The 9,264-nt window shown below is 38.3% G+C and overlaps 2 pseudogenes; both read right to left on the reverse strand.

Annotated features, from left to right (window-relative positions):
* Positions 1-265: 265 nt before the first annotated feature.
* LOC128579012 (CAP-Gly domain-containing linker protein 1-like) lies at positions 266-1,097 on the reverse strand (annotated as a pseudogene).
* A 4,198-nt stretch (positions 1,098-5,295) lies between these two features.
* On the reverse strand, positions 5,296-7,644 carry LOC128579167 (succinyl-CoA:3-ketoacid coenzyme A transferase 1, mitochondrial-like; annotated as a pseudogene).
* Positions 7,645-9,264: the final 1,620 nt, after the last annotated feature.

The following is a 9,264-nucleotide window of genomic DNA, read 5'->3' on the forward strand; positions in this document are numbered from 1 at the left end:
ATGTATTTTTGGTGTTGCTTCAATTGCCTGGAGGGGTCCCCTCATAAAGGATACTGCCAGGTGAATTTCTTCAAGGGTTTGCCCTGCACTCTCTCAAAGTATCTTTATAGTGTGATGTCTTACATTTAAATCTTTTACCTAGATTTGTTGATGGCATCAAAAATTAACATATGAGTTCTCCTGAAGTCTGTACACACAATGCTGGTGTTAAATTGCTTAAACACTAACACGCCTGAAAAAGCCAAGTTCTTGACTTGAGGCTTCATCAGAAGGTCTTGTCGTCATTGCAGTTGGCTGCCCAGTGGCCAAACATCTCTCAGATCTCACAGTACGGGCGTTCCTCACTCTGACTGCCATGGTGTGTAGAGTGGGGAGGGTCATCAGACATCTGTGTCTGGGTAGGACAATCCTCTGTGTCATGTAGCTCAAAGCAGTCACAAATGTCACAGAAGAGGCAAGGCTTCTTCTTAGACTGTTTCTCCTGGTCATCACTGTCATAATTGTTGAGCTCATCCCCATTCCCATTGAGGGCTGCTTCTGACATCATCTCTACCTTCATCTTGAGATCTTGATTCTTCCTTTGAAGGTCCACTATTACTGAATTTAGGAAATCAATCTGACTCTCCTGGGCTCTTTCATCCTCTTCTGCCTGAGTATCAGTATTACCTGAGGAGCTGTTGAGCTGCCTCTTGTTTTCTTTGAGTTGAAGCTCCAAGTTCTTTACCTTGAGCTCAAGCTTCACCTTATCGGGCTCTAGAGACTGAACAACTGAATGCGAGGACTTGGCAGAGGCGTTTTCTCTCCTGAGCACTGTGACCTCATTTCTCAGTTTTTCCAGCTCTGCATCCTTTTCTGTGAGTAAGGCACTAGTTATACTGATGGATTTTTGCAAGGAGGCTTTTTCTTCATCTGCATCTTTTATGTACTTGGATTCTCTTTTTTTTCATTTCTAACAACTGATTATTGAGCACAGATCTTTCCTCTTCCAGCTCTCGATGACTTGTGACTTCGTCTCTGCTTCTCCCCAGCTCCTCGGCAAGTTTAATGTTCTCTTCTTGCAATGCTGACTTCTGTGTACAGACTTCAGGAGAACTCATATGTTATTTTTTGCTGCCATCAACAAATCTAAGAAAATATTTTGTTCTTCACAAATCACACTTTAGTCTCCCCTTATAAGTTAGATTGATAAATTAAATAATTAGTAGGTGAGTTTTCACCTCTTATTTTGTTTTCTTAAGTTTGAAAACATTGCACCAGATGCCATTACATTCTTTATCCCTCATAAAAAAAATCCCTACCCATACAATACCTTATTTAAAGTAACTAAATTATGCCGTTACTTTTCGTATTTGCACTAAAATGTTTCCAGGCTGCATTTGTATATTTAGGTTTTTGGTTAAGCTTTGACACTGGAATGAGTTGAAAAAATGTGCCATTTTGCATTTTAATCTACTCATTTAAAAGTATTTTATTCAAAGAAATATCTGAGCTTTTTTGCACTACCTGTTATCAGTAGTGCCTTTATTTCAGGCTTTATAATACTTAGGTGTGATTATAAAATCATGAAACAGGTAAAGGGAGGGGGAAGCTCCCAACTGCTGTGGGGACATTTTATAATCTATATGCTGCATCCGCTTTCTATACTGGTTTTGCATAATTTTAGCTTATAGATATATGTATATATTTTTTTAAAAGCTATATTTTGGGAAAAACCATATACAATGTGTCTTTCTTTTCAGGTATTTACCTTTATGAAAATGAAAACACTTAAAACGATCATCTGAACATAAAAGACTAGTCCAAAAAATAGCATCATAAGGCTTTGCAATTATTTTTTCCTTTTGTTTTCATTTTGTTTCTTTACCAAATTCTAATAACTGGAAGAAGTTTCTCCAAAACATTTTTCCTTCTCTAGCAGATATCCCCAGCAATAAATTAATTTAATAATAAGCCAGTATAAAAAACCTAACTTAACCAGTTAATCTATAATCTTCCTTTACAAGTTTAACTGTTTTTAGATGAATGTATGATGAGAAATTCAATGTTAATAATTTTGGATTTTCTTATCACAAAAAATAAAATGAAGGACCTCAACCAACAGAACAGTCTGTCAGCCAGTTTGAATCTATTTATCTTCATTTGAATGTCTTTTAGAATATGTAAAAAGTAATAAAAAGCATCTTCCATGCTACATGTATAGTAAGAACTTCTATAATTGTATATATGCTTTTGATGTATTTTCCCCTGAAGATTATCAACTGTGTTTGACAAGTGAATATTAAGTTAATCTGTTAACAATTGAAATTTGGGGTTATAAACATAATAGGAGTTGTTTCACAAACAGAAAACATGTAAAACAGTATTGAAATTTGAGAAAAGAAGTGTTCTGTATCTACTTTAATAAACGGTTATGGTAAAAAAAAAAATCTTTTACCTAGTAAGATTCAATTTTTGTTAATGGTGAAAGGTGTGGATCCAGTTTCAGTCTTCTACATGTTGCCAGCCAATTACCAGCACCATTTGTTAAATAGGGAATCTTTGCCCCAATTTAAATTTTTGATAAGCTTATCAAAGATCAAATAACAATAGTATCTGGGTTCATTTCTTGGTTCTCTATTCTGTTCTATATAGCTACCTCTCCATTTTTGTGCCAGTACTATGCTGTTTTGATCACTATAGATTTATAGTATAGTCTGAAATATGATAGCATGATTCCTCCTGATTTGTTTTTATTTCTGAATAGTGTCTTGGCTATTAGATTTTTTTTCTGATTCCATATAAAATTAGGTACTATTTTTCCAGATCTTTAACGTATGAAAGTGGTGCTTTAACAGGGATTGCATTAAATTTGTAGATTGCTTTGGATAAAATGTACATTTTAACAAAGTTGATTCTTCCAAGCCATGAGCATGGGGTATGTTTTTCCATTTGTTAATGTCTTCAGTTAGTTCTTTTCTCAGAGTTTCATAGTTCTCTTTATAGAGATCTTTCACATCCTTTGTTATGAATTCCCAAATATTTCATCTTTGGCACTACTGTAAAAGGAATAGAGTCCTTGACTGTTTTTTTCAGCTTGACTATTACTGGTATATATAAAAGCTACTGATTTGTAAGCATGGTTTTTGTATCCTGAGACACTGTTATATTCCTTGATCACTTTTAAGAGTTTTGCAGTTGAGTCCCTGGGGTTTTCCAGGTATAATATCATATTATCTGTGAAGAGTGAAAGTTTGATCTCTGAGCTTCTGCACAGCTATGAACACAGCAAGTAAAGCAAGCAGACAGCCCTCAGAATGAGAGAAGATATTTGCAGGTTATTTTTCTGACAAAGGCTTAATAACCAGAATCCACAAAGAACTTAAAATTATTAAGAAGAAAAGAACAAGTGATCCCATTTCATTGTGGGCAAGAGAATTGAACAGAAGCTTCTCTGAAGAAGACAAGCATGTGACCTACAGACACATGAAAATCTGCTCATCATCTTTAATAATCAGAGAAATGAAAATCAAAACCCCTTTGAGATATCATCTAACTCCAGTAAGAGTAGCCCACATCGCAAAATCAACAAACTACACGATAGTGTGGATGTGGAAAGAAGGGAACACTTCTGCATTGCTGGTGGGAATGGAGGCTAATATGTTACTTTTGGAAAGAAGTTTGGAGAACACTTAAGGAACTAAAAGTAGACCTGCCATTCCATCCTGCAGTTCCTCTACTAGGTATATATTCAAAAGACTAAAAGTAATTTTACAACAAAGATATTTGCATCAGATTGTTTATTGTGGCTCAATTCATAATTGGCAACTCACGGAAGAAGCTCAAGTGCCTTTGAATGGATTAATAAATTGTGGTATCTGTATATCCTGGAATATTATGCAGCCTTTAAAAAGATGGAGACTTTACCCCTTTTATGTTTACATGGATGGAGCTGGAACATATTCTTCTTAGTAAAGTATCTCAAGAATGTAAAAAAAAAGTATCCAATGTACTCAGTACTATTATGAAACCAATTTATAGTCACGCACATTTTCATATGAAAGACAAAACAGAAATATAGCCCAGGATGAAGGAGGGGAAGGGAAAGGGTGGTTGGAGGGTGGGAGGGTAAAACAGTGAGACCTCGTCTATCATGCATATTGCAAGGGTACATATCAAACCCATTAAGTGTAGAGTACAAATGTCTTACCACAATAATTAAGTGAAGTGAAGGCTTTGTTAACAAGTTTTATGTAAGGATTCTAAATTGTATATAAAATCAGCACATTATATCCCATTAATGCATTAATGTATACAGTTATGATTTAATAAAAATAAAGAAGGGGAAAATTTAAAATAAATAAAGTCCCAATTAGGTAGTAATGGATCTGTCTTAACAGGGGTCAGTACTTCTGCACCAGAATCAGTGGCTCCACCCTTAAAGTCTGAAAAGAGGTCAGTGCTACTGCCCTCAGTGCAATGTCGCATGCATTTCTTTCTCCCAAATGTCCCTCTCTTCCCATTCCTCTCTGCCTCTACTGAAGTCACTGTTTCCCAGCTTCTATCCATATAATGAATGCCCAGACCACCAAGGGAATGGCCACACACTCTGAGCTCTGCAGGAGGTAGACCTTCAGACTGCCAGACAAGGGGGAAAGCTTGGAATGAAAGTTCAGAATTGCAGGAAGAGTATTTATTTTCATGCTGAGCAGGATAATGCCTAGGCTTATGGGGGGGCCACTCTGGAGGAGGAAGAGGCCCAGTATTTAGCAGCTCTCACTCTCACTCAGGGGGTAAAATGAGAGGTCTTTTGTCCCCTTCTCACTTGCAGAGAAAACAATGCAGCATGCCTCCTGCTTTGGGGAGGAGACTCTTTTTCTCCTGGCAACAGGCTTTCTACCTGGAATTTGTTCATTAGCACCTCTTTCTTGGAATCACAGGTTTACACAGCTGGCATCATGTGTGCTTGTCTATTTTTTTTCCTATCTCAGCTCCCCTCTTTCAGTTTCAGAGGCCAAATCTGTCCAGAATCTCCCCTTCTGGTCAGGAGCCTCTGGGGAAACTTGCCTCTAGTGGGCCATCTTCCTGCCCACCTCTGTCGAGTACTTTTAAGAGAATAAATTCTAAATGGCTGCATAAAGCCTGAAATATTAGAAGAAAACTAATCAGGTACTGCTCGTTAGTATACAGTAAAACTTTCTAGTTTTTAGCCTTCTTCCTCTAGGCTGCCTGGAGCAGTTGAAACCTTAAATACAAAGGGTTTAAAATGAAAAACATCCAGCCTGGGACAGGTGTCCACATTTCAGTTTGTGATCTGTTTCACTGCAGGAGTTTTGCTGAAAGTGAAAAAGTCATACCTGGTGCTCTTCTGTGTGTCTTCCCGTCAGGCCTTCCTAGAGCCCAGAGTTAGCCCTTTCTTCTTGTCCTCATGGAACACAGCTTGTGTGTGAATCCAGATTTAAGCCTTAAAATAATTATGGTCTTCAGTTGATTGATGCTTTCCTCCAGGAACAAGACATCACTGGGACCAATGAACTTGCATTCTTGGATTGTTTGATGGATTCACAGATAACCTGGGTGATATTACTTTTCAGTAATAATGCAGTTGACACACTGCTTTCCAGTCAGTGGTAAGGTACATTTCTTCATGTTTTTATGTACATTTTCTTTTTCTGAATGCTCTTTGGTGACCACCACTTTGGTTTTGGCACTGGATGCTAAATCCATAGCACCACCATTCCTTTTATCATCTTCCCAGAAATTGTCCAGTTAGCCAGGTCACTTTATCTGGAAACCTGCATTGTTCCTATCATTGTTAGATTGACATTTCCCCCTCTAATCATTGCAAATGATTCATGGCTGGAGAAAAAAGACATGTTAATATGCTGTTTAGGATATTGCATCCTCATTGATAAGTGACATATGTTTGTAATTTCCCCCTTATAATAATATATTTTCTCCAATTTTATTTATTTTTTTTTGTAGAGACAGAGTCTCACCTTATCACCTTTGGTAGAGTGCTGTGGCGTCACACAGCTCACAGCAACCTCCAAATCCTTGGGCTTAGGCGATTCTCTTGACTCAGCCTCCCAAGTAGGTGGGACTACAGGCGCCCGCCACAACGCCCGGCTATTTTTTTGTTGCAGTTTGGCCGGGGCCGGGTTTGAACCCGCCACCCTCGGCATATGGGGCCGGCGCCCTACCCGCTGAGCCACAGGCGCCGCCCTATTTTCTCCAATTTTAATATCAGGTGTACACAGATCAAGTAGAATGATCTTGAAGTATTTTTTCTTTTTCTATCATCTATAAGATTTGGCATGATCTGTTTTTCGAAATTATCTTTTACTTTTATTTATAAATATCAGTTGTCTATTTTTTGAGACTTAAAAAAAATAATAAGTTAACTAATGATTCCATCCTGAATCTGAGTCAAAGCGTTCTATTATAGACATACTCTTATCCGACAATGTGAATGTTACTTTCTTTGCATTATTATCATTATTGCTTAATATTTTGATCTAGCAATTGTCTGATTTCTTTTCTGAATGTATTTATGTTCATTCATTCTTTACGAGGTTTTTGTTTCTAGTCCTTATCTTAAACATTGTTATTGTTATTAAATTTTAAGCCTTTTTAATTTTGTGAAGGCAAAAAAATGGAAACCTAATAAACACATGTATATTATGTAAAAATAAACAAATAAAAAAAGAATAACAGCTGTTTCCCTGCCTGCATTGATTAGATCTTCATTGGCTTCGTGTTGTATTGGATATGGACCATGCCATCCTCAAACTCAAGAGCTGCCCACTCAATGATACGTTCCCTTATATCATCTCCAGGTTTCCCAAATTTGGCTTTTCCATTTACATCTTTGTGAATTGATAAACACTCAATTATTTTCTCATTGTTTTTTCCCTTTATAAGGTGAGATACCTAAATCTGAGGAATATGAATGTCTTCTTTAGCAAATGTGCCAATATCCACAATTTCTCCAACCTCTACCACTGTTATTGCTGCAGCTTTGCTCATTGGAAAATTGAAATTCCTCCTGATTTTCCTGAAAATTACATTTCCTGCTCATTCTGCCTTCCAGGCTTTCACCAAAGCTAAAGCCCCTGTAATTGCTTCCTCCACAGTAAAGCACTGACCACTGAACTCCCTCACCTCTCTTGACCTGCTGGCAGTGATGATGCTGAAATCTTTTTTGTATTTGATTGGAATCCTCCTTCTTATAACAGGATCCCATACTTTGTGCTGGTGTTAAATACAGAAACCCCAGCCCCACCTGCAGGAATCTTCCCTGCAAGTGCACCCTGAGGTGTCAGCTCTACTTCTAATTCACCAGATAAGTACTGTCATTCCAATTCTGCGTTTTCTCCCCACTGGAGTAGACCATACATTTTATCTGCTTGTATCGAAGTCCAAAGTTGTCAACCTTTGCATGGTTGCTAACTGCAGCTAGTCCTTTTACTCCAGTAAGGTTCTCTGGAATTCCACACAGACCAAAACCACCAATCAGAACTGTTGCACCATTGGGTTTGTGTTTTACAGCTTCCACTGGAGTACTGGTAGAAAAATTGCAAACATGTCCCTGGGACCAGGCACTCCAGAGGCATGGGAAGAGGCACAGAACCACAGCCCACAGGAGAGTAGTTTGAAGGCAGCCATCTGTGAGCTGGAGCACGTCTGAGTATGTCAGTGTGCCTGGCCCAGGTTGCCGCCAAGTCACTGGGAAGGAACCGCCTACCAGGTGCTTGAATGTGCATCCAGTAACATCCTTGAGGCTGCCTGTACAAAGGGCCAGCCACACACTGCCTGCTGCTGGTTTATAAATAAGTGAGGCTGGGAGGGGTCCTCACTGGGGAGTGGAGGCTCTTGTCACAGTGTGGGATGGTTGCAAAGGTTCATGGCCTCATAGTGGCCGGTTACTCTCCTGGATCTTGATGTGTTTGAGGCAGCTGTGCTGAAGTGCCCTTGGCCCTGCAGCCCCTAGGCCAGCCTTTCAGCTTTGACGGGGTGCAAATGGCCATCTTCCACTAGGTCAGCAATGATCCTCGGCCTGGGGTTCAGTGTCCTCCAGGGATGGGGTGGGGGTGTCCTGAGGGGCTTGCTACTTTTCCAAGCCATTGTGCTATGAATGTGTGAGCTGAGGAGGGAGCATGCTTTTCTTCCCATGCCAGTGCAGCATTTTCAATTCTCAAGTTGACCTAATTTTTATAGACTGGACATGTACCACATGGACATACTGGTACAGTAGGCCAAGTGTCTTATGCTGACCATCTCTATATGCTGCCCAGTTTGCTACAGTCCCTTGGCTGGTCAACTTACAAAGGTTCTATAGTAGTTAAAGTGAACACACTGCCTGAAGGAATTTACATGTTCAAAGCAATCCCTATAAAAATATCAATGTCCTTGTTCATGGAATTAGAAAAAGCAATTCTTAAGTTCATAAGGAACCAAAAAAGACAGAAAAGACAAAGCAATCTTCAACAAAAAGAAAAGAATTTGGAGGCATCACATTGCCTGACTTCAAATTATACTAGAAGGATATAGTGGCCAAAACACTATGGGACAGTGCATATAAAAATAGTCATGTAGATCAATGAAACATCATGGTGAACGCAGAAAATAAGCCACATACAGCTAACTGATCTTTGACAAAATTGACAAGAAGAAACACTAAGGAATATTTGACACTCTTTCAACACATGTTGTAGGAAAATTGAATTCTCATGTGGAAAAGAATGAAGTTAGACCTATGTCCCCACCATATACAAAAATAAATGAATTAAACACTTGAATGGGAGACATGAAATTATAAAAATGGGAGAATAAAACCTGGGAAAACTTTTCTGGATGTTAGTCTAGGCAAATAATTCATGATTAAGACCTCAAAAGCACAGGCAATAAACAAAAATTTTAAAGTGAGACTTAATGAAACGATGAAGCTGCACAGCAAAAGAAATGATCAACCTAATTAACAGAAAACCTACAGAATAGAAGAAAACATTTGCAAACTATACATCTGACAGTGAACAAATATCCAGAACATACAAGGAACTCGAACAACTTGACAACAACAGAAAACTGTTACCCCCATTTAAACCCAGCCCTGGCCAAAAACTGCAAAAAAAATTAAAAAAAAATAATAATAAATAAAAAAAGACAAAAGATTAACATGCCAGGGAAAATTTAGAGTAAAAAGAACTCTTATACACCATTGGTGGGAATGAAAATTATTGTAACCTTTATGGAAAACAGTATGGAGATTTCACAAGGAACCAAATT

This window comes from Nycticebus coucang, chromosome Y, assembly GCF_027406575.1.
Source record: "Nycticebus coucang isolate mNycCou1 chromosome Y, mNycCou1.pri, whole genome shotgun sequence".
NCBI classification, from domain to species: domain Eukaryota; kingdom Metazoa; phylum Chordata; class Mammalia; order Primates; family Lorisidae; genus Nycticebus; species Nycticebus coucang.